This window comes from Trichosurus vulpecula, chromosome 1 (genome assembly GCF_011100635.1).
Source record: "Trichosurus vulpecula isolate mTriVul1 chromosome 1, mTriVul1.pri, whole genome shotgun sequence".
In the NCBI taxonomy this organism is placed as follows: Eukaryota; Metazoa; Chordata; class Mammalia; order Diprotodontia; family Phalangeridae; genus Trichosurus; species Trichosurus vulpecula.
The window spans coordinates 11,081,982-11,106,542 of record NC_050573.1 but is presented as its reverse complement, the minus strand read 5'-3'; the positions used below and the strand labels follow the sequence as shown (position 1 = coordinate 11,106,542).

At 44.2% G+C, this 24,561-nt stretch overlaps 1 protein-coding gene across 1 annotated transcript in view; it reads left to right on the top strand.

Moving 5' to 3' along the window:
* LOC118833436 (septin-2) overlaps nucleotides 1-24,307 on the top strand; it is a 136,588-nt gene extending 112,281 nt beyond the window's left edge. The window contains exon 13 of the mRNA XM_036740794.1: nucleotides 22,711-24,307. The gene's annotated coding sequence lies outside the window, so the exon portion shown is untranslated. The remainder of the gene's footprint in view (nucleotides 1-22,710) is intronic.
* The last annotated feature ends 254 nt before the right edge of the window (nucleotides 24,308-24,561 follow it).

Here is a 24,561-nt window from a genome sequence, read left to right as displayed (position 1 = left end):
TATCATCTGCAAAGAATGATAACTTAGTTTCTTCTTTGCCTATTCTAATTCCTTCAGTTTCTTTTTCTTCTCTTATTGCTACAGCTAACATTTCTAGTACCAAGGTGAATAATAGGGATGATAATGGACATCCTTGTTTCATCTTTGATCTTACTGGAAATGCATCTAGCTTATCTCCATTACATATAATGCTTGCTCATGGTTTTAGGTAGATGCTAATTCACCCTTTTCATTTTTGATACTGGTAATTTGGTTTTCTTTTTTCTTTTTTTTAATCAAATTGACCAAAGATTTATCAATTTTATTAGTTTTTTTTCATAAAACCAGTTCTTAGTTTTGTTTATTAGTTTAATAGTTTTCTTGATTTCAGTTTTATTAATCTCTCCTTTAGTTTTTAGTATTTCTAATTTGGTATTTAATAATTCTGCTTTTTAAGGAGTTTTTTCATCAGTGAGTTTTTGTGCCTCTTCTTCCATTTGGCCAGTTTGACTTTTTAAGGCATTCTTCCTTTTAATTTTTTTTTTTACCTCTTTAATATTTGGCCTAGTCTGTTTTTAAAGGTGTTATTTTCTTCAGTATTTTTTGTGTCTCCTTTACCAAACTGTTGACTCTTTTTTCATTATTTTCTTGCATCACTTCTCATTTCTCTTCCCAGTTTTTCCCCTACCTCCCTTAGTTGATTTTCAAAATCCTTTTTGAGCTCTTCTATGGCCTGAGACCAATTCATATTTTCTTGGAGACTTTGGATGTAGGAGCTTTGACTTTATCTTTTTCTGAGTGTGTGTTTTGACCTTCTTTGTTACCATAGTAACTTTCTATGGTCAGAATTTTTTTCTGCTGTTTGCTCATTTTCCCAGCCTGTTTCTTGACTTTTAATTCTTTACTAAAGGTTCAGGGGTTTTGTGCAGCTGTCTTCAAAAATATCTCTAGAGACCTGTAAGTTCTCAGTTCTTCCAGGTGTGATCTAAGAAGAGGTGTTTACTACTCTCCTGCCCTGTGCTCTGGTCTATGAGTGACCGCAAACCCTCTTTTCTGCCCTGGAACTGTGGGGAGGGTCCCCCCTGGACTGCAGCCACAAGCTCTGTTGTGCTACTGCTCCTCCTCACCCTGGGACTGCCACCCAGATCCAAGTATGGGCAAAACAACAGGGTCCTGCCTCAGTGCTAGCAAAGAGACCCCTGTGATCTTTTTCTCACTAGTTGTTTGACCCCTTTACCATCTGTGGGCTCCTCTGTCACTGCTGATTCAGTCACTCCCAAGGCCTGCTCCTAGTTTGCTGGGACCCAGTCTGTACTGGACTGCACTCCACTCTCACCCAGGTATGACAGACCTTTCCTGCCGACCTTTTAAGTTGTCTTTGATTGGAAAATTATTTCACCCCATCCTTTTGTGGGTTCTGCTGCTCCACGAATTATTTTATGACATTATTTAAAGGTGTTTGGAGGGGTTTTGGGAGAGCATAGGTGAGTCCCTGCCTTTTCTCTGCCATCTTGGCTCCACCCCCACCCCCACCATCAACCAGGTTTTAGAACAGCACAGAGCTCTGAGTTCAGATCCCTTCTCTTCAGGGTCCTTCAAGGCAGTCGAGCCTAGTAGACTGATAACTGGCCTTTAAGCCAGAAAGTCCTTGGTCCTAGACCCATCTCGGGCACACCTGTGCAAGAGCAATGCTGTGGAAGGCTGGGAAGGTCATTTATCCTCTCAGGGCTCTAGGTAGCCCTTTTCGACTACAAATTGCAAAGCACATGCCAGCCTGCGTTGTGAGAGGGAGCTTCTTTGCCTGGGAATTCCCTGTACCAACTAAGTCACAATCTAGTCCTTAGTCTTAGCTTAATGATACCTTCTGTTTCTGTGGTGTTCTATGGTTCTGTTATCATGCCCTCCCAAGTGAGGCAGGGCAGACTTTTCTCCTCTTCACAGATTGGAGTCATGAGAGGGTTAACATAATCTGAGAGAAGGATCCTTAGATGTGGTGTGCTGGGTCTGGGAGCCATGCCCTTGCACTGCTGCTTCCTGCCACAATGATCCCATCACCTCCCCGCTCTCTGAATGCAGGGCACTGAGGGATCATTCTGTAGAGCAGGAAACCGGTCTGGGAAATGTCAGTGACTGGCCCAAGGTCACACAGGTAGTAAACAGATCTGTGACCTCAGAAGCACAATTACAGATAGGGAAGCTGTGATGAACGTTTGGGAAAGTGAGAACTCGGAGGGTCAGGGGCAGCTTCATAAAGAGAGACAGTGCCCAAGATTGTGCTACCTCTGCTTGGAGGAGAAGGCTGGGCAGAGCTAATCCCAGGGAGATCTGACAGGGCCTTGGCCGAGAAATCAGCTCTGAGAACATGCTCTTTTTCCCAGGGCATGTTGTGGGGGCAGGGGTCATGGTCCTGGCTAATTACATATTCCCTCTTGGACCTAGCTTGTTTTTCCTCCCGCTTTGCCCCCTGTCCCAGTTAAGTTGCTGTAAGGCTGGGAAAGAAACCTTGGCTGGGGACTGAACCCATACTAGGACTCTTTAATAATTCACTTGGCCACCTCCCATTCACATTGCCCATTAATATCGGTAGATGGCAAAGGGTTGGTTTATACTACCTCTGCTCAGCCTTTCCAGGGTCTTAACAGCCAGTTAAGATGGCCTCACCTTATCAGACTGCAGGTCTGGGTGTAATGAACTGATGTTAACCTCTGCTAGGTCTGGGAAAAGGAAGTTGGCTAAGCACAGTGTGGGCCTAGCAACAGCCATTTGATGACAAGCCTAAGTGAGTGAGGCCCATCACCAGAAGGCTGATCACTGGATCCTAATGCTTTTAAAATGATGGTAACCCATGAAGCAGACAAAAATACAGAATGGCCCGGAGCCCTGGGCACTCTTCCACATCCACGGGGATGACCGTGGAGTGGTAGAAAAAGCAGAGAGCCGAGACGCCCCTTTTTCGGTCTACAAATGTTAATTGAATTGTTGGTGCTCTAAGGGTGTGAGCATTTTCTAATCACCAGCTTGATATACTCGGAGAGGACCTGAACCTCATCCATACTGACATTCTGGTTATAAATGAAAACAGAAATGCAAGGCAGTTACAGCTCAGTGAAAGAGTAGCTTACAAATTCTCATCCAAAAAGTGAATAAAGGATTTGGCAAGGCTGGCCTCATTGTGTGCTTGAGGGAAACAAGAAATATCCCTTCGTAGGACTCTTGGTCATCTTGGCTGGCAGCACTCCCTACAGATGTAAGCAGATAGGCCACTGTATGTGTGCCAGCATCTGCTGCAGGGGTGAAGAAGGCCAGAAATCCTGTGAAGACTCTGCTGAAATCCTCCCAGCCGAGCAGCACAGCATGCATGGAACATCGCTCTGAAGGAGGGGGCGGGGAGCGTGTGGCAAACAGCAGAAAGATAAGCTTTGGGATCAGGACACAAATAGGAGCAGAGGCCCTTGAGGAGTTTTAGTTCTATCCATCACCATTCAAGAAGGGAGTAATCAGGAGATGGTGGGAGGCAATGGTACAGAACAACATAACAAAAGGTTTGATTGCTTGTGTCTTAAACAGGAAATGGTGAGTGCCAGCCCAGACTCCACTGTGTGGGTGCAGTCAAATCATCAGCTGGGTGGTCCAGGTGACTGAAGAGGGAAGGGGTTTGAAGCAGATGCTGTAGGAGTACAGCTCAGGTCAGACCACAGAACAGACATTTGTAGCGGACCCAGGCAGCACCGTTCTGTGACTTCCTCTGTTGGTATTCAGTCGCTATGGATGTGGGAGCAGAGAAGTCGGTCAGTGGGGCTGATTCAGCATTGGCACTTGGATATAAGCAGGAGGAGGAGGTGTGCAGCAAGGAAAATGCTAGAAGGGAACGGGCTTTGCAGACTGCTTTCCCCAGCAGGTCTTGTCTTCACAGCCTTCCAACTGACAGTGACTTGAGGTATAAAAAATAGAAGAGGCCTGGGGTGGTGGTGGCATGCGTCCATAGTCCCTGTAATTGCTGCTCCAGATAAGGCTGACAAGTCACCTAGCTCTGGAGTGAGCCTCAGTAAACTAAGCCCAGCTGTGCCCACAAGGAAGTCCACCACCACTATGAGCAGGGGATACCAGACTGCCCAACGAGGGGTGGGCAAACTGACCCAGCTCGGAAGTGCTCAGAGCTATTGTGATGATCAGGAGCAGGATCAAGTTTGTGGGTGGCCACTGTTTTTGCAGCCTGGGTCAGTGAGGGAGACCTCGCCTCAAAAGAACCTGGTGTCTAAAGGTTGTAATAAAGCATTGAACTCAGAACCAAACTCAGCTCTAAGAGCATTCAGAAAGCCTGACATCCTTGCCTTCAAGGAGTTTCTGTTCTAATGGGAGAAGAGGACACATAAAAGGAGTCTGGAGTGAGCCAGGGAAGGGCACTGAGACAGTGGACAGCATGGTCCATAGATGGCCAGGATGTGGGATGGAAGCCTGGTTCTGAGATTCTGGTGGAAGAGGAGGATCGCCAGGTGAAGTGGTATAGAGGGAGAAGGGAAGAGCGCCCAGGACTGAGCCCTGAGGGATGCCTCTGGTTAGAGAGTGTGATCTGCAGGAGGTTCCAGCAAAGGAGGCAGAGGAGTGGTCAGAGAAGAAGGAGGAGAACCAGGAGAGAGAAGAGGAGGAGGTCTGAAACCTAGAGAGAAGAGAGCATCAAGGAGGAGAGAGGGGTGGACAGTGTCACAGGTTGCAGAGAGACCAGGGAGAAGGAGGACTGAGTAAAGGCCATTGGATCTGGCACCTCACAGATCATTGGTTACTTTGGAGAGAGCAGTTTCAGTGGAATGATGAGGTCAGAAGACAGATGTAGAGAGTGGAGAAGGGAGTAAGAAGAGAGAAAGTGGAGGCCCCTGCTGTAAACAGGCCTTCTCCAGATTAGCCACAAAAGGCAGGAGAGATGTCGGACATCAGCTAGTGGGGATGGATGAGTCAGGTGAGGGTTTTCTGAGGATAGGGGACTAAATTCTCCCTCTGGCCCCTTCCATCTCCAGATTCAAGCTCCTGTGACCCTGTGGCTGGCACTGTGGCCAGAGAATTAGACAGGAGAGGTTGAAGCCATCAGGAGAGGATGAGTCAAGTTTCCACACCAGCCTTCTTCCTGTGGCGTTTCCTTCCTTTCAGTAGTAAGGACCCAAGCTTCTGTGGCCCTTCCCACCAGTCAGGTCAGGAGCTCAGTCATGCTGGCCAGCCCTGCTGGTGTAATGGTGTCCTTCCCACTTGGTGTACTTCTTGTCTTCTCTGACCCCAGCCTCCCTTAGTATTTGGGTTTTCTAAGTCATCACATAAGCCTTGCTTTGAAATACTCCGGGATGTGTTCAGCCCTTTCTAACTCTTCCAAAATCTAAAGCCAAATTAATTGGATAGCTCTTAATATTTTTTAAAAAATAATTATAAATTAAGTTTTTTTTTAAGAATGTTTAGACCAGGGTGGGGGAACTTGTGGCTTCTAGGCCCTTCTAGGTCCTTGGGTGCAGCCTTTTGACTGAGTGCAAGTTTTAAAGAATAAATCCCTTTATTAAGGGGATTTGTTTTGTGAAGTTTGGATTCAGTCAAAGGGCCACACTTGAGGACCTAGAGGACCACATGCGGCCTTGAGGCTGCAGGTTCACCAACCCCTAGTTTAGATCTTCATTAAAACCTTCCCCCTTTGGTGTTTCATTGTACCCTGGAGGTGACCTGGGTTCTTAAAGACATTACCAGTAAAGCAATCACAAGTTCTTGGGAGTCCTAATGTGGGTCACACAGGCACAGGCATAGTCATCTGAGCTGGGCAGGGAGCTCATCACCACAGGCTGGGTCACTAAGGGATGACTCTTTTTAGCCACAGAAACTCAGGAAGGCTCAGTTAGTCCACAAGGGTCAGAGGAGGCTCAAACCTGGAAATGTTGCCTGCTCTCCTTTAGGAGAGTGGGCAAGGATGGGTCAGGGGATTGAGGCAGTTGTTGGTGTCAAAGCTCCAGGAGAAGTTGGGTGACTAAAGATGGCAGAGAAAAGACAGGGACTTGCCTGAGCTCTCCCAAATTTCCCCTCCAAACAACTTTAAATAACACCTCAGAACAAATTGTGGAGCAAGAGCACGCACAAAAGGACTAGGTGAAACAATTTTCTTGCTCAAGACAACTTAGAAGGTCACCAGGAAAGTTTTGTTGCCTTGGGCTGAGAGTGGAGCTCAGTCTAGCAAAGGCTGAGTCAGCACAGACTAGGCCCCAGCAAACTAGCAGTCAGCCCTGGGGTGACTGAATCAGTGGCAATGGTGTCTTCCAGACCTCCTAGCCCACAGACGGTAAGGGGGATCAGACACCTGGTCAGAAGGAGATTACAGAGGTCCCTTTGCTGAAACTGGGGGTAGGACTCTGTTGCATTGCCCATACTCAGATCTGGTGGCGCTCCTAAGTCTCAGTCCCAGGGCAAGGAGGAGCAATAGTTCACCAGAGCTTGTAGCCCTGGGGGAGCAGGGACCCTGGTCACAGTTGCAGGGCAGAAAAGAGTTCTTTTGTTCAGTGAGAGACCAGAGCACAGGCCAGGAAAGTAGTTAAACATGCTTTCCCCTAAATCATACCACTTTGAAGAACTGAAAACTTACAGATCCCCAGCATTATCTCTGAAAGCAGTTGCACAAAAAACCTGAAGCTTAGGACAGTCAGTGCCCCCTCTGCCCCTGGAATGGAGCCCAACTTTAACATAAAGTTAAAATTCAAGAAATAGGCTAGAAAAATGAGCAAACAACAGAAGATCCTGCCTATAGAAAGTTACTATGATCAAAACACAAAATCAGAAGTTAGCAAAGTCTACTACATCTGAATCTACTACATCCAAAGCCTCAAAGAAAAATATGAATTGGACTCAGGCCATGTAAGTGCTCAAAAAGGATTTTTAAAATCAATGAGTGATAGAGGAAAATCTAGGAAGAGAAATGAGAGCAATGCAAGGAAATCATGGAAAAAAAGTCAACAGCTTGATAAAAGGAGGTACAAAAAATACTGAAGAGGCACAAAAATCCAATGAAGAGAAGAATACCCTGCAAAGCAGAACTGGCCAAGTAGAAAAAGATTTACAAAAATTAATTGAAGACAAGAACTCCTTAAAAAGCAGAATTGGCCAAATGGAAAAAGAAGTACAAAAGTTCGCTGAAGAAAATAATTCCTTAAAAATTAGAATTGAACAGGTGGAAACTAATGATTTTATGAGATATCAAGAAACAGTAAAACAAAATCAAAAAAGTGAAAAAATAGAAGAAATGTGAATAATTTAAGACTTAATGGACTACCTGAAAGCCATAATTAAAAAGAAAAAATTTTTAAAAGCCTGGACATTATCTTTCAAGAAGTCATCAAGGAAAACTGCCCTGATATTTTAGAGCCAGAGAAATGGAAAATAGAAATGGAAAGATTCTACCCATCACCTCCTGAAAGAGCTCCCAAAATGAAAATGCCCACGAATATTATAGCCAAATCCTAGAGCTCCCAGGTCAGGGAGAAAATATTGCAAGCAGTCAGAAAGAAACAATTCAAGTACGGTGGAGCCACAGTCAGGATTACACAAGAATTAGCAGCTTCTACATTAATGGGATTGGGAGGCTTGGAATATGATATTCCAGAGGGAAAAAGAGCTAGAATTACAACCAAGAATCACCCGCCCAGCAAAACTGACTATAATCCTTCAGGGGAAGACAAGGATATTCAATGAAATCGAGGACTTTCAGCCATTCCTGATGAAAAGACCAGAGCTGAATAGAAGATCTGACTTTCAAATACAACACTCAAGAGAAGCATAAAAAAGTAAACAGGAAAGAGAAATCCTAAGGGATTCAATAAGGTTCAACTATTTACATTCCTACATGGAGAAAATAACTCCTAAATAACTTTCTCATTATTAGGGCAGTTAGAAGGGCAGAGGGCATGGGTGTGAGTTGAATATGACAGGATGAGTATCTCAAAAAAAATTAAGGTGTGAAAAAGAGGAATGCCCTGGGAGAAAGGGAAAGGGAGATGTAGAATGGGGTAAATTATTTCACATAAAAGAGGTGGGAAAGAGCTTTTACAATGGAGGGGAAGATTAGGAAGGTGGGAGAGAGGAAGTACATGAACCTTACTTTCATCAGAATTGGCTCAAGGAGGGAATAACATACACATTTATAGAAACCTATATTACCGTACAGGAAAATAGGAGGGTAAGGAGAAAAGAGAAGGTGGGGCTGGGGACTGATAGGAAGGAAGATAAGAGGAGGGGGTGGTCAGAAGCAAAACACTTTGAGGATGGACAGTGAAAGAAGAAAGAGTAGGCTAAATGGAGAAAATTAGGATGGAGGGAAATACAGAGTAATCATAACAGTGAAAAAATTTTTGCATCAAGTTTCTCTGATAAATACCTCATTTCTCCGATATAGAGAGAACTGAGTCAATATAAAAATAAGAGCCATTCCTCAATTGATAAATGGTCAAAGGATAGGAACAGGCAGTATTCAGATGAAGTACTCAGAGCTGTCTATAGTCATATGAATAGATGATCTAAATCACTATTGATTAGAGAAATGCATTAAAACAGCTCTGAGCTACCACCCTACACTTACCAGTTTGGTTAATATGACAGAAAAGGAAAATGACATGTTAGAAGGAATGTGAGAAAATTGATGCTAATGTGCTGTTGGTGAAGTTTTATACTAATTCAACCATTCTGTAGAACAATTTGGAATACCCTTTGACCCAGCAATACCAGTACTAGGTCTGTATCCCAAAGACATTAAAAAAGGAAAAGGAACCATATGTACAAAAAATTGGAAATTGAGGGGATGTCTGTCAGTTGGGAAATGGCTGAACAAGTTGTATATGATTGTGATGGAATACTGTTGTGCTGTAAGAAATGAGGAGCAGGTAGATTTCAAAAAAACCTGGAAAGCCTTACGTGAACTGATGCAAAATAAAATGAGCAGAACCAGAACATTGTACACAGTAACAGCTACATTGTTAGGTGATCATCTATGAATGACTTACTTCTTCTCAACAATACAGTGATCCAAGGCACTTCTGAAGGACTTAAGATGAAAAATGCTATCCACCTCCAGAGAAAGAATTGATGGAGTCTGAATGTAGAATGAACCATCCTTTTTCTTTATTTCTCTTGTGGTTTGGGGGTAGGGTGTGGCTTGGTCTGTGTTTTCTTTTGCAACATGATTAATGTGAAAATGTTTTGTATGATTGCGCATGTGTAACCTATGTCAAATTGCTTGCCTTCTTGATGAGGGGAGGGGAGTGAGGGAAAGAATTTGGAACTCAAAACAAATGTTAAAAAATTGTTTTTGTATGTAATTGGAAGAAAATAGAGTATTAAAAAAAAAACAACCAAAAAGCAGCTGGGAGGCTTCTTTTATCCACTTGGAATTTCAGAGTGACTATGCCCATGGGAATGATATCCCTGTACACTGAGAACTTCATTTTGGCAACTATTGACTGAGTACTCCTTTTGCCTGGGGCCCCAAGGGCTGTGTCAGAAATATATACAAAGATGAAACAAGGCATTGGCTTTTCCCTCAAAGTGCTCACCATCCAAAAGAAAGGGATGAGAAGTGGGCACAGTACCCATGATGCCAGGTAGAATGTGGAAAGAAAGCCAATTTAGTGTCCAAGGCCCTGAGTTCAAATTCCTGTCCGGTCATTACCACTGTGAACATAGACCCTTCACTTCTCTCTGGGATTCATGTTACTCATTCCTTAAAAAAAGTTGAACCTGGTGATTTTGAGATCCTAGAGATCGAGTTGGAAGAGAGCTTGAAGGCCATCCTACCCCCAGGAAGCTGCAACCCAGGGAGCCAGAGAAGCAGTTGAGACCCAAAGAAATGCTGGGACTGGAGTTCAGATTGGACCTTTTCAGGCTTCTACTCCTGCTTCTGGGGCTTGGCTCTTCACATCAAAGGACCCTGCCCGACTTTTGGTTTCTTCTTCCCAGAAACATCTCCAGCTCTCGCTAGTAGAGCAGGCTGCCACAGTTTGCTCCTTTCCCTAGGTGGTTCACTTATCCTACCTCTGGCCTCAGTCAGGGACAAATTTGAGGCTCTTGTTTGGGATTCAGGCAATGCCACCTTTAGGACCGAGATTCTTTGCAAAAAGCGGAAGAATGGGCAAAACCAAAATAAAACAGAAACCCCAGACCCCAGGAAAATAATCTGGAAAACCACCTTCTCCCACCTCTGGCCAGGGGCCAGGCTAGGGTTTGAACCCTGGATCCAGGGATCCTCTGAGAGCTCCAGAGGGCCAGGGAAAAGTCGGAAAAGACCATGGTGGCATCGGCCCAGACCCAGAGATGCCCAAGGACAGGAAGGGGGCAGATCCATCTGTCTCATGGTGAGCAAGAGGAGATCTTAGAGACCATCTAATATTCAGAGAGGGAAACAGAGGCACCCAGCAAGGTTCTTCAAACCAACCAACGAACCAGAGGTGACTCAGAGGCCTTGAACATATTTCCCGTTTGTCCAAAGCCCTAGAAGAAGTGACTGGCAGAGCTGTAATTCAAACCCAGGTTCCGTCCTTCAGAGTTCAGTCTCTCTTATCCCATCCTACCCCACCCCATATCTGTCCAGCACCAACCTTCTGGAACATCGCTGACCAAAGCATTTCTTTTCTGCCTAACAGTCCTTTAGATATTTCAGAATCACTCACAGAAGAGTCCAAGTAGTCCAGCTCAACCTGCTCATTGCACAGATGAGGGAAGTGAACGCCAGAGGTGATGTGACTTACCCAAGGTCATGGCGCCAGTAAGGGCAGAGAGAGGACTCAAACCCAGGCCTTTGGAGTCATCCCTTATTGGCCTTCTCATTGGAGCATTGAACTGGGAATCAGAGAGACCTGAGTTCTAGGCCAGGCTCCAGCATTTCCATTCAGCTGTGGGGACGTGGGAGAAGTTCTAAAATCTCGGAATCTCCATTTCTTTTTTTTCTTTTTAAATTAAGATTTTTATATTTAGTTTACAACACTCAGTTCCACATGATTTTGAGTTCCAGATTTTCTTCCCCCCACTTCCCTCCCCAAGACGGCATGGAATCCGATATATCTTCTATATATCCGATATAACTTCACATTAAACTTATTTACACAATGGTCAAGTTGTAAAGAAGAATTATGACCAATGGAATGAATCATGAGAAAGAAGAAGCAATACCAAAAAAACAAAAACAAAAGAAAAAAAAGGAGAGCAAATAGTTTGCCTCAATCTGCATTCAGACTCCATAGTTCTTTCTCTGGCTGTAGATAGCTCTCTCCATCATGAGTGCTCTGGAGTTGTCTGTAAACCTTGTATTGCTGAGAAGAGCCAAGTCCATCAAGGTTAGTCATCACAGAATCAATATATCTGTGGTTGTGTATAATATTCTCCTGGTTCAGCTCCACTCACTCAGCATTATATCATGTATTCCAGGTTATTGTGAAGTATGTATCTTCCCCATTTCTTATAGCACAATAGTATTACGTTACCTTCATATACCACAACTTGTTCAGCCATTCTCCAGTTGATGGGCATCCCCTTGATTTCCAGTTCTTTGCCACCACAAAAAGATCTGCTATAAATATTTTCGTACATACGGGTATCTTTCCCATTTGTGTGATATCTTTGGGATACAGCCCTAGAAATGGAATTGCTGGGTCAAGGGGTATGAACATTTTTATAGCCCTTTGGGCATAGTTCCAAATTGCTCTCCAGAATGGCTGGATCATTTCACAACTCCACCAACAATGTAACAATGTTCCAATTTTCCCACATCCTCTCCAGCATTTATCATTTTCCTGTTTTATCATGTTAGCCAGTCTGACAGGAGAGATGTGGTATCTAAGAGTTGTTTTGATTTGCATTTCTCTAATCGGTAGTGATTTCGAGCATTTTTTCATATGCCTATAGATATCTTTAATTTCTTCCTCTGAAAACTGCCTGTTCATATCCTTTGACCATTTCTCAATTGGGGAATGACTTGTATTCTTATAAATTTGGCTCAGTTCCCTGTATATTTTAGAGATGAGGCCTTTATCAGAGACATTAGTTGTAAAGATTTTCTCCCAATTTTCTGCTTCCCTCCTAATCTTTGTTGCATTGGCTTTGTTTATCAGTTTTCAATTTAACATAATCATAATTATCCATTTTGCATTTTGTAATGCTCTCTATCTCTTGTTGTGTCATAAATTCTTTCCTTTCCCATAAATCTGATAGGTAAACTATTCCTTGCTCTCCCAAATTGCTTATAGTATCAGCCTTTATTTCTAAATTATGAACCCATTTTAACTTTATTTTGGTATACGGTGTAAGATGTTGGTCTATGCCCAGTTTCTGCCCTATCATTTTCCAATTTTCCCAGCAGTTTTTGTGAAGTAGTGAATTCTTAGCCCAGAAGCTGGATTCTTTGGGTTTATCAAAGAGTAGATTGCTGTAGTCATTGACTACTGTGTCTTGTGTGCCTTACCTATTCCACTGATCCACCACTCTGTTTCTTAGCCAGTACCAAGTAGTTTTGATGACTGCTGTTTTATAGGACCGTTTAATATCTGGTATGGCTAGGCCACCTTCCCTAGCATTTCTTTTCATTAATTCCCTTGATATTCTTAACCTCTTGTTCTTCCAGATGAATTTTGTTGTTTTATCCACTCTGTAAAATAATTTTTGGTAATTCGATTGGCTTGGCACTGAATAAGTAAATTAATTTAGGTAAAATTGTCATTTTTATTATATTAGCTCAGTCTAACCACGAGCAACTGATGACTTTTCCATTTATTTAGATCTGACTTTATTTGTGTGAAAAGTGTTTCATAATTATGTTTATGTAGGCCCTGGATTTGTCTTGGCAGGTAGACTCCCAAATATTTTACAGTGTTTACAGTAACTTTAAATGGAATTTCTCTTTCTGTCTCTTGCTGTTGGGCTTTGTTAGTATTGTATAGGAATGCTGAGGATTTATGTGGGTTTATTTTATATCCTGAAACTTTGCTAAAGTTATTTATTATTTCAAGTTGTTTTTTACTTGATTCTCTAGAATTCTCTAAGTAAATCATCATATCATCTGCAAAAAGTGATAATTTAGTTTCTTCTTTGCCTATTCTAATTCCTTCAATTTCTTTTTCTTCTCTTATTGCTAAAGCTAACGTTTCTAGTACCAAATTGAATAATAGGGATGATACTGGACATCATTGTTTCACCCCTGATCTTACTGGGAATGCATCTAGTTTATCCCCATTACAAATAATGCTTGTTGTTGGTTTTAGGTAGATGCTATTTATAATTTTAAGGAAGGCTCCATTTATTCCTATGCTTTCTGGTGTTTTTAATAGGAATGGGTGTTGTATTTTGTCAAAGGCTTTTTTCTGCATCTATTGAGATGATCATATGGTTTCTGCTAGTTTTGTTGTTGATATGATCAATTATGCCAATAGTTTTCCTAATATTTAACCAGCCTTGCATTCCTGGAATAAATCCTACCTGGTCGTGGTGTATTGTTCTCCTGATAAGTTGCTGCAATCTTTTTGGTAATATTTTATTTAAAATTTTTGCATCAATATTCATTAGGGAAGTTAGTCCATAATTTTCTTTCTCTGTTTTCACTCTTCCTGGTTTAGGTATTAGTACCATATTTGTGTCATAAAAAGAATTTGGTAGGACTCCTTGTTCACCTATTTTCCCAAATAATCTATAAAGTATAGGAATTAATTGTTCTTTAAATGTTTGATAGAATTCACATGTAAAACCATCTGGCCCTGGAGATTTTTTCCTAGGGAGTTCATTGATGGCTTGCTCAATTTCTTTTTCTGAGATGGGGTTATTTATCTTCTGTTAACCCAGGCAATTTGTATTTTTGTAAATATTCATCCATTTCCCTAAGGTTGTCAAATTTATGGGCATACAATTGGGCAAAATAATTCCTAATTATTGTTTTAATTTCCTCTTCACTGGAGGTGAATTTGCCCCTTTCATTTTTGATACAGGTAATTTGGTTTTCTTCTTTCTCTTTTTTAATCAAATTGACCAAAGGTTTATCAATTTTATTGTTTTTTTTTTCATAAAACCAGCTCTTGGTTTTGTTTATTAATTTAGTAGTTTTCTTGATTTCAATTTTATTAATCTCTCCTTTGATTTTCAGCATTTCTGATTTGGTATTTAATTGGGGATTTTCAGTTTGTTCTTTTTCTAGCTTTTTCAGTTGCATGCCCAATTCATTGATCTCCTTTTCCTCTATTTCATTCATGTAAGCATTTAGAAATATAAAACTTCCCCTAAGAACTGATTTTGCTGCATCCCATAAGTTTTGGTATGTTGTCTCATTATTGTCATTCTCTTGAATGAAGTTATTAATTGTTTTTATGATTTGTTCTTTGTCCTACTCATTCTTTAGAGTTAGATTATTTGGTTTTCAATTGATTTTTAGTTTATTTTTCCATGGTTCTTTATTACAAATAATTTTTATTGCATCATTATCTGAAAAGGATGCTTTGACTACTTCTGCCTTTCTGCACTGGATTGTGAAGTTTTTATGCCCTAGTACATGGTCAGTTTTTGGGTATGTGCCATATACCACTGAGAAAAAAGTATATTCCTTTTTATCTCCATTCAGTTTTCTCCAGAGGTCTATCATATCTGTCTTTTCTAAAATTCTATTCACCTCCTTAACTTCTTTCTTGTTTATTTTGAGGTTAGATTTATCAAGTTCAGAGAGGGGGAGGTTGAGGTCCCCCAGTATTATAGTTTTGCTGTCTATTTGTTCTGTAACTCCCTTAACTTCTCCTCTAAGAATTTTCATGCTATACCACTTGGTACATATATGTTAAATAATGATATTGCTTCATTATTTATGATGCCTTTTAGCAGGATGTAGTGTCCTTCCTTATCTCTTTTGATTAGATCTGTATTTGCTTTTGCTTTGTCTGAGATTAGGATTGCTACCCCTGGTTTTTTTACTTTAGATGAAGCACAATATATTCTACTCTAGCCTTTTACCTTTACCTTGTGTGTATCCCCCTGTTTCAAATGTGTTTCTTGTAAACAGCATATTGTAGGATTATGGTTTTTAATCCATTCTGCTATCTGCTTCTGTTTTATGGGGGAGTTCATCTTATTCACATTCACAGTTATGATTACTGTCTATGTCTTTTTCTCCATCCTATTTTCCCCCTGTTTATGCTTTTCTTTCTCCCTTCTACTTCTCCATAGAGTTTTGCTTTTGACAGCTGTCTTCCTCAGTTTACCCTCCTTCTTGATTCCCCTTCCTTATCTTACCTTTTTGTCCTTGCTTCTTCTTCCCTCCCTTCTGACCACCCCCCTCCCTTTTCTTTCCCCTTTTCCCTCCTACTGCCTGTAGGACAAGTTTGATTTCTATACTTATCAGGGTATTGTTATTCCCTTCCTGAACCAAATCTGATGAGAGTAAAGCTCAAATACTGCTCTTCTCCCTCCTTTCTTTCCCTCGACTGTAATATATTTTTGTGCCTCTTCATGTGATGTAATTTACCCTTTTCTACTACCTCCTTATCTCTTTTCCCAGAACCATTCCTTTATATCTCTTTATTATATTTTTATCATTCTATCAGTTATTTATACTGACACCCACAGTCTAAGAATATCCCTTTCAATTGTCATAATAATTGTACTATTCTCAAGATTAACATATGTATAAAACATGTATAAAACAAAATAATCCTACATAGGGATATAACTAATTTGCCTTATTGATTAATTAGGGGTTTTTCCCGCCTTTACCTTTTTATGTCTCTCTTGCGTTTTGTATTTGAAGATCAGATTTTCCATTGAGCTCTGGCCTTTTCTTCAGGAAGTTCTGGCATTCCCTTATTTCATTGAATGTGCATCTCCTTGCCTGGAAAATTATGCTCAATTTTGCTGGGTAGTTGATCCTTGGTTGTAGTCCAGGCTCCTTTGCCTTTTGGAATATCATATTCCAATTTCTCCTGTCATTTGATGTAGCAGCTGAAAGATCCTGGGTGATCCTGACTGTAGTTCTGTGATATTTGAATTGTTTCTTTGTAGCTGCCTGCAATATTTTCTCCTTGACCTGGTAGTTCTGGAAGTCGGCTATAATATTTCTTGGAGTTTTCAATTTGGGATCTATTTCAGGGGGTGGTCAGTGGATTCTTTCAATGATCATTTTACTCTCTGGTTCTAGAACCTCAAGGCAATTTTCCTTAAGGATTTCTTAGAAGATACTGTCCAGGCTCTTTTTTTTCATCATGGCTTTCAGGTAGACCAACAATTCTTAGATTGTCTCTCCTGGATCTGTTTTCCAGGTCAGTTGTTTTTCCAATCAGATATTTCACATTTTCTTCTATTTTTTCATTCTTTAGATTTTGTTTGACTGATTCTTGATGTCTCATGGAGTCATTAGCTTCTACTTTCCCAATTCTAATTTTTAATATATTGTTTTCTTCCTTTAGCTTCTCTATCTCCTTTTCCATTTGGTTGATTTTACTTATCAATGAGACATTTTCTCCATTTATATTCTAGTTCTCCTTAACTATTTTGCCAATTTTACTTTTTAAAATTTTGTTTTTCTCCGTGAATTTTTTTCCATTTTTTCTTTTACCTCCCTAATTTGATTTTTAAAGTCCTCCTTGAGTTCTTCCAGGAATGCTTTTTGATCTGGAGACCAGTTCACTCTCCCTTTTGAGGCTTCAGATATGGGTGTAGTGTCCAGGCTGTCCTCTTCTGAATTGGTGTTTTGATCTTCCCTGTCTCCATAATATGAATCAATGGTCTTTGGCTTTTTAGCGTGTTTTTTCATGTTGTGTTTTTCCCTCCTGGCTTCTAAAGTAGATCTCTGTTTCTGGGCTCAGGGGGCTCTGTCCCAAGTTTCTTGTGTTGGGATATGTGGGCCTGCTCACTGACTTTATGCACTATGGCCTCTGGTTTTATGAGGTATGGGAGAGGGGTGGTCTGGCTGCTGGGAGTCTCCTCTTCCCCAGGACTGCTCTATAGCAGGGTGGTCTCAGCTGTTGTCTGTGCTGGTATCTGCCACTTCCCCTGGCTGAGCAAAGGCACATCAGGGGTCCTACTGTTGACGTTTGCTAGCTCCACCCCCTGGGGCTCAGTTACTCTCATTCTGCTGAAGTGAGGGCTGCTGGGACACCTCTCTTCCTGCACTAGTCTCCTTCCACCACCACAAGAAGGGCCCTCTCCCCAACTTCTCTTGCTGCTGAAGCCCCACTTCTGGCTCCTCTTTTTCTCCCATGGGAGTATTCTCTGGGTTTATTTACGGGAGGGATGAGAGATGTTTTACCTGGCCATCATGGCTCCCAGAAGTTCAAGAAGGTGAGCTTCAAACCTTTAGACTGTGGGCTGGAGGCCTCCGGGCTAGCTGCTCCCACAGCCACAGGCTCTGTGCTAGTGTCTCCCATAGCTCCAACAGATTCCCATACTGGCCTGAGAGGCCTAGGGCTCAATTGTGGCTGTAGCCAGTACTTCCTCCCTGGGCCTGTTCCTGCTCTGGCATTTCACTTGCCCAGAACTTTCCCAGACTGGCATGCTGGTTGGATGCCTCTGCTGCTCCTGGTTGGTTTGGTCTGGTGCCCTTGAGCATGCCTGGAGCTCCTACCCCTCTCAGTCTACTAGTGGCTTCTAACTCTCTCAGATCTGCTCAGATTCACTTTTTTAGACCTGACAGAATTTGTGAGAGAGCTCCCGTAGTTCCTTTCACAGCACCATCTTGGCTCTGCCCCTGGAATCTCCATTTCTTGATCTGTCAGATGGACATAACCAGTCTTGATCAGTCTCCCTCCCAGGGTTATTGTGAGGGCCAAGCCAAATAATAGATTGAGAAAGCCCTTAGAAAAAGTGCCCCTTACATGTGTGTCTGTGGTGATTGTCAGCACAGCGCCTGAGAGAACAGGGATGTGTGGTTTCAGAGACTAGCCCACTTCTCCCACGAGGCTTTGGAAAATGAGAAATTGTTGGGGGGCGGTGGTTGGTGCGCCCCAGCCCACATACTCAGTTGATTGAGTCTGGGGCATCAGCAGCAGCCTCAGAGGGCCTCAAAGGACCTTAGATTGGAACTGGAGTAGGAGGGATGTACAGGTTGTTGGATCCAGCTCCCTTATTTTGCAGAGAAGACCGAGGAGCAGAGAGAGGAAGCCTTGGTCCTAGGACCAATGGGCCCCACAGGCTAGGCCCTCTAACGCCAGCTGCAGGGTTCTTTCTGCTACTCCCCAGGGCCCTGTTCACAGCCAGGCTCTCCTATTCCCCGGCCTTGGGCAGTGGGGCAGTGACAGCCCACTTGCCACTTGCATTAGCGATTGTTTTCTCAGACCTTCTCCTCCAGCTCTTCCCCTTGGGTCTGAGCCCCCATCCTCCATGGTAATGGTGCCCCACCTGAGCTGGGTCAGCCAGTGGTCCACCTGCTTCCTCATCCCATCTTTACCACTTAGGGGCTCTATGTGCAGCCATTGGTTGGTAGTGTTGGACAAGTGATTTCTGGTTAAAGTAGGCAGCATTCCAACTTGGAAATGTCACCCCTCATCATCTAGGCAGCTGGGCAAAGCATGGAACTCCAAGTTAGGATGACTCAGGTTCAGATCCAGCCACTGGCCTCAGACACTCATTAACCTTGTGACCCTGGGCAAATCACCTAATGTCTGCCTCAGTTTCCTGATCTGTGAAATGAGGATCATGATGGCACTTATCTCCCACAGTTATTTTGAGGATCAGTGCTTTGCAAACCGTGAAGAACTCTAGAAATGCTATTAAAGTTATCATCATCATCAAAACTCTCTTTCAGTCTTGTTCTTTTCTGAGGCACAAAGGAGACTCTGGTCTAGATTTAGGGTCATGAAACCTGGGTTTGAGTCCTGGCTAAATTTCCTACTACTTGTATATCCTTGGGCAAAGTCTCTTCACCTCTATAGCCATCTGCAAAATCAGAGGGTCAGACCAGATGACTTAGACGGCCCCTTCCAACTTGTAAGTTTCTGGTTCTGTTGCATATCAACTAATTCACTTGGAGATGTGAATGGCTGATAATGGCTTGGACTGTGGTCCATCTCTCCTGTCTCTTCTGGCTTCCAAGCTCAAGGGCTCTAGGAGAGGTGGTTTGTGGACTTAATGGGACAAACGGTATTTTTGACATTTCTTCATTCTGTGAAAAGAATAATACCAAATGTGGGTGCCATGCCAGCAGAGACTAGCTAATTCAGATATTCAACCTTGAGCACATAAAATGAAATGGAGCTGGTTTCCCCACCTTGAGTGATGGGTTTTGTGCCATGTTTATATGTTCATTGTTTGCTTTTGTTGTGTATTTAGTTCTGTCACTCCCAAGGAAACCTTCAGAAGTTGTAGCTCTGAAAGAAAACCTTTCTCAGTAACTGTTAGAAATATCGCTGTAGCCACTGGCATGGCCAAGTCAGGCATTTCAAGGGTGCTTCATGTCCACAGTGGAACAGGATCCATCTATGCCAAGGGGAAGTGTGCTAGAAACTTAGAGCAACGACGGGAACTAGCAGGCGATTGCTTCAGAGCCGCTTGATTGGTCCTCAGGAAAAAGCAAAGCTTCAGAGGTCTGGCAGGTGGAAGTCTTGGTACGTCTCTTCGACAGGGAGGAGGAGGCTTCTTGGAGTTGGGAGAAGACCAAAAAACCACTATCTAAAAAGCCACTCACCATTTATGTGAAACAGAAACACTTCTCACAGACAAGACAATATAAAGACTGGAGTGCTAAAGATGGGGAAAGTAATTTTTACTAATGAAACTTATTTTTTCATTCAAAATTTACCTGGGATGGAGAAAAATGTGTTTCACTGTCCTCATATAAACCCCATTGAAAACCTTTGAGCTGTAGTCAAGGATAGACTTGGAAAGTCGTAGTAGTAACAGTAGTAACCAGCGTTTCTACGGCACTTTAAGGCTTCCAAAGCGCTTCCCAAAGATCTCATTGGATCCTCCGCCTCAGAAGGCGGTGTCATTACTGTTCCCCATTTTACAGATGAAGAAACTGAGGCAGGCAGAGGTGAAGTGACCTGCCCAGGGTCACTCAGCCAGTTAGTGTCTGGCTCCAGGTATTAAGGTGCCGCTGAGCTGGAAAAAGGACCTTTCCTGCTGCACTTAATGTCCCGTGGCATGTGTGGTTTCATGATGAAGAATTAAAAAATTAAGTGTCAAAATCTTGTGAACTCAGTGCCAGTCATGCCAAACAAGTGACTACAGCAAAAAGGAGACAAGCCTGCCCAGGGCATGTTTTTAAATATGAAGAGAGTTTAACGCAGTGAGTTCACTGTTAAGTCACTGCCTTTAATTACGTTCCTTTGTCCCACTAATTCTCCTGACCTGGATGTGCCCACCACCCTGCCACGGGTTCCCGACCCGACTTTGCCCATCACCCTGCCACAGGCCCCTGACCTGGCTGTGCCCACCACCCTGCCATGGGCCCCTGACCCAGCTTTGCTCACCACCCTGCCATGGGCCCCTGACCCGGCTTTGCCCACCACCCTGCCATGGGCCCCTGACCTGGCTTTGCCCACCACCCTGCCATGGGCCCCTGACCCGGCTTTGCCACCACCCTGCCACAGGCTCTCCTCCTTGGGCAGGGCTTGGCGGGTGTTGAGTGAATGAAGGAGTCAGTGGGTGAGTGACAAGCTGCAGCTCTCACACCCAGAGTCCAGGGATCTGTGGTTTCCTTTGCCCAGCACCTCCCTGGCATGAACAACGATGTTCTTGAGTTCTCGCAGCTAAAACCTATCGTCCTCTCTGCTGTCTGCCCCTGTGGCAATGAGCTGCTCTAGCCATGGTCTTAGGGTGGCAGGCCCAGTCTGGTCCTTGGTAGGCTTCCAGAGCGTGAGTTTTACTGGCATCATTTTCTAAGGTCCAGACTGTGGTGGAGCACCTGTGTAAGGAATGTGGGGGGACTCTGATGGAGAGAGCCCACCGACAGAAGGCCCCAGGTACCGAGGGGGTGCTTGTTCTCCTTTGGCAGACTCACCCAGCCGGGTTTCTAGGTCAGCTTGTTTCCCATCGGCTAGCGCTTGTTTCTCCCTTTGGCTCATCTCTTCAGCCTCCAGCTCTCAATGAGGAATTGTGTTTTGCTTTGTCTTTAATGCATAATTGGAGAATTGTCAACTCTGAGGCAGGCTCACTAGGGAATCTTGCCCGAGTTCTTCTCAGGAGCTTTTAAAAAGCGTCAGCGAGCATCCCTCTCTTTGCTGTGCATCCCAACCCAGCCTTGTCTCTGGGCACCCTCTGCTCTGGACACAGGGTGGTCACATGGGGCGGAGAGGAAAGAGCCCTGCGTGTCACTTCAGAAGGGTTGGCTTGGGGGCAGTCTCACCTTTTGGGCTCCTGTCCTGTCGGTGAGAATGCTTACAGATGCAGCCCAGCATAGAGGGGCATGTTTGCTGCTGCTTGTCACATACATGTTCTCCAGGCCAGCATGGGTGGCTTGGGAGCTGTGGTCTTGGGGAGAACTCCGCAATCAGTGGGATCCCAGCCCCGTCTGAGCAGGTGACAGTTCTGTACCTTTATAGAAAATCAAATAAAAATAGAAATAATTTTGAAGGGATGACGTAGAGATGAAATAATATTTGATCCCATCATCAATAAAGAGCTGGGCCACTGAGATGCACTGGACAGAGAAGTGTCACAATTGGCCCTGCAGGTTAGGAAGGTCACTTGGCTGGTCGTAATAGTGCAGATGCTGTTGTATTGTCCCCATTTCTCAGAGGACCAAATTGAGGCTTCAAAAGGTGGAGTTGGCCAGGCTCCAGACTCACACATGAACATCCAAAGTGACTTGAGCGCCAGGTAACTGCCATCGATAGTACGTTGTGTCAGTAAGCACTGATTAAGCGCCTACTGTGTGCCAGGAGCCGTGCTGAGCACTGGAGGTACAGACAAGACAGTGCCTGCCCTCAGGGAGCTCGCAGTTATGGTGCATCCAGCTGAGAAGAGAGATGTCTGAGCTGAGCCCCCTCCTTAAATGGGGTGTGAGACTGACGCTCCACCCCTGTCAGAGGGACAGAAGGTGGTGATGTGTGGGCTACCATGGCTGATGGGATCTGGCAGGATGAAGAGCTTTTTCTAATAATGGGGCACAGGGAGACATCAGAGATGGTGTTGGAGCATAGAGGAGAGACAGAGTCCAGGGCCTGGCCTGGTGGGGAGGGCTCCCACAAGGTCACATGTGTGCTGAGCCTCAGAGGGTGGTCACAGGGAGGGGGCAGTGGTTTGGGGAAGGTACAAGTCTGTGAATGAACTGGTGTGCTGGAGAGCCGGTGATGACCAGCTGGTCTGCCCCTGGGGAGGGGACGAGGCCAGACAGTGGGAGCTTAGACGTGATCCCATGGCCATTAGCGAACTTCCAGCGTCCCGATGTCCCCTTTGGTGTCTGTCCTTTGTTCCTTAGTAGGAAGTACAGAACTATTCCCCTGCTTTAGGGGTCTCTTAGGCAAATCCCAGTCCCACACTGGAGAGGACCTCCAAGGCTGAGCCAGAGTTCTCTCCCCGCCCCCATAAAAGGGTCATTGTTCATCTAGATCCCTGAAGAGTTCTGGGGGATCCCCAGTCTCCTGTAAGACTGTCCATTCTTGTGTGCTGCAGAGGAGGAAGGCTAATGCCTCCTGCATGTGGCAGCCCGGGCCTGGGTCCCCTCCCCGCCATCATCTCTTTGCCACACCATGCAGCATGCTTGCCTCCTGATGCACAGTGCCAGGCAGACTTTCCTAACCAGGGGTTGTCTCCTTTTCTGTCCTGCAGACATTGATGATGCTCTGGAAAACGGATTGGTGCTTTGCTATCATCCGGCCAGACACACCAGCTTACAGGGAGCCCTGCGGGACGACGGCACAGAGCCTGCCTGATCTGCAAGGAAAACACGGCTCCATCTTTGTGATACCTTAACCAAAAAAAGAAAGAAATATACTAAAGCGCAAACCTGTCCAGACTTCTTTCTCTTAGCCATTTGCTAGCTGTTGCCATGCTTTCTCTAATAGGGCTTCTCATTTCTTCCTGGCTACGCTTCTTTTCTGTAAAATCACGTGGCTCATGGTCTCATTGATAATGAAGTCATAGGAAAGAACCGCTCTCTCCCTGCACTGCTCATACCCAAGGGAGATGGGCCACCTCGGAAAATGGGCCTTGGTTGTTTTCAACTAACGAGTCCACGTTGGCATTCTCATGCTTTCTGCCCAGTCTGATCATCTCTGTACCATCATATAATGTTTTCACAATTCCGTTTGTGATATTTTTCCACAACAAATTGACAAAAAATGTGGTATATGTACATGGATAGATATCTGCATAGACATCCACCACATCCTTCTGGGAGGTCATCTGTAATTTCCTCCCATCTGCTTCACAACCTGTGCTGTATTCCTGTTTGGGGGTCACCAGGCCCCTTCCCTCTCTCAGTCATGTGACGCTTGTGATGCTGGGCCTTGCTGGGAGACAGAGGCAGTTTAACTCAGAACACAGCATCTCATGCCTTATGTACAAATACACCTGGGCTGCTGGGCCATCCACCTTCCTGGTGCCTTCAACCACCCCTCCCTCATGGGAGTCTTTCCCAAGGGATGCCTTCTCCCTCCATGAGCCAGCTTTTTAAAGGAAAGGTGCTCCTGAGCCACTTAGGGGTTGACATCACTGTGCCAGCCTTACTATGCACCCTGCCATTCTGGGCTGGCCCCTCCCTCTCAACTGATTTCTAGGCCCACCTGCAGAAGAAATGATACCGTTTGGGGGATCTTGCCTGCTTAAACTGGACCATTTAAAAAACCTTATTGTAGACCACACACTAGTTTTGAGACATGTTTGTGAGTCAAACTGACTTCCCCACTCCCAAGTGAACCTTTTTCTTAATCACTTGCCTATCCTGCCGATCCTACCTACCATTTCCTCTTTCTCCCACTCTCCCCTAAGCTCTGGAAACAGGTGAAGCCCAGGCATTGCTGCTGCGGGAACCAGGAAACAAGTCGGCTTGTAAAGGAAACCCCCAAGACGAGCCTGGCCAGCCCTTCAGCCTCCTGGGATGGGAATGGGGGGAACACTAGCTTCCTGAGAGATATGCAGTCCTGGGTGATTTGGGACTCTGTTCTTGCATATAGTCTGAGCTTAGGACCAGCGAACACTGTACCTCTTTGGTCTTTTCATTCCTTTGTACGTCTTTCATTTAGGTTTTTGGTCTAGGACTGTACTTGAATGAATTCTTCCAAACAGTAGCCTGTGGTACGTGTCTGTGCCATGTGAATGCCATGGTGCTCTAACCTAAAAGCCTTCTGTGTTATCCCACCTTCTGGGTTTTGTGACTTTATGGAATATACTTAACCTTATTAAAAAGTTTCTGATTCACATGGTATGTCTGCTACTTTTGTCTCAGCTTCTTCTCTATTCATAAAGTCTCTTGGACAGCTGGCCAACTCAGACCTCCAGCTCTTTGGGGACCTGCACTTGTGAGGTTCTACACTGCTAATAGGTGGGAGTGGGAAGGAGGAACCCCATAGCCCAAGAAGGCAGAGGTCAGAGTTCAATTCATCCAACATCGGTGAAGCATTTACCATGTCCTGCACGATGTGCTAAGAACTAGGAATACACAGAACCACAAACAGCTCC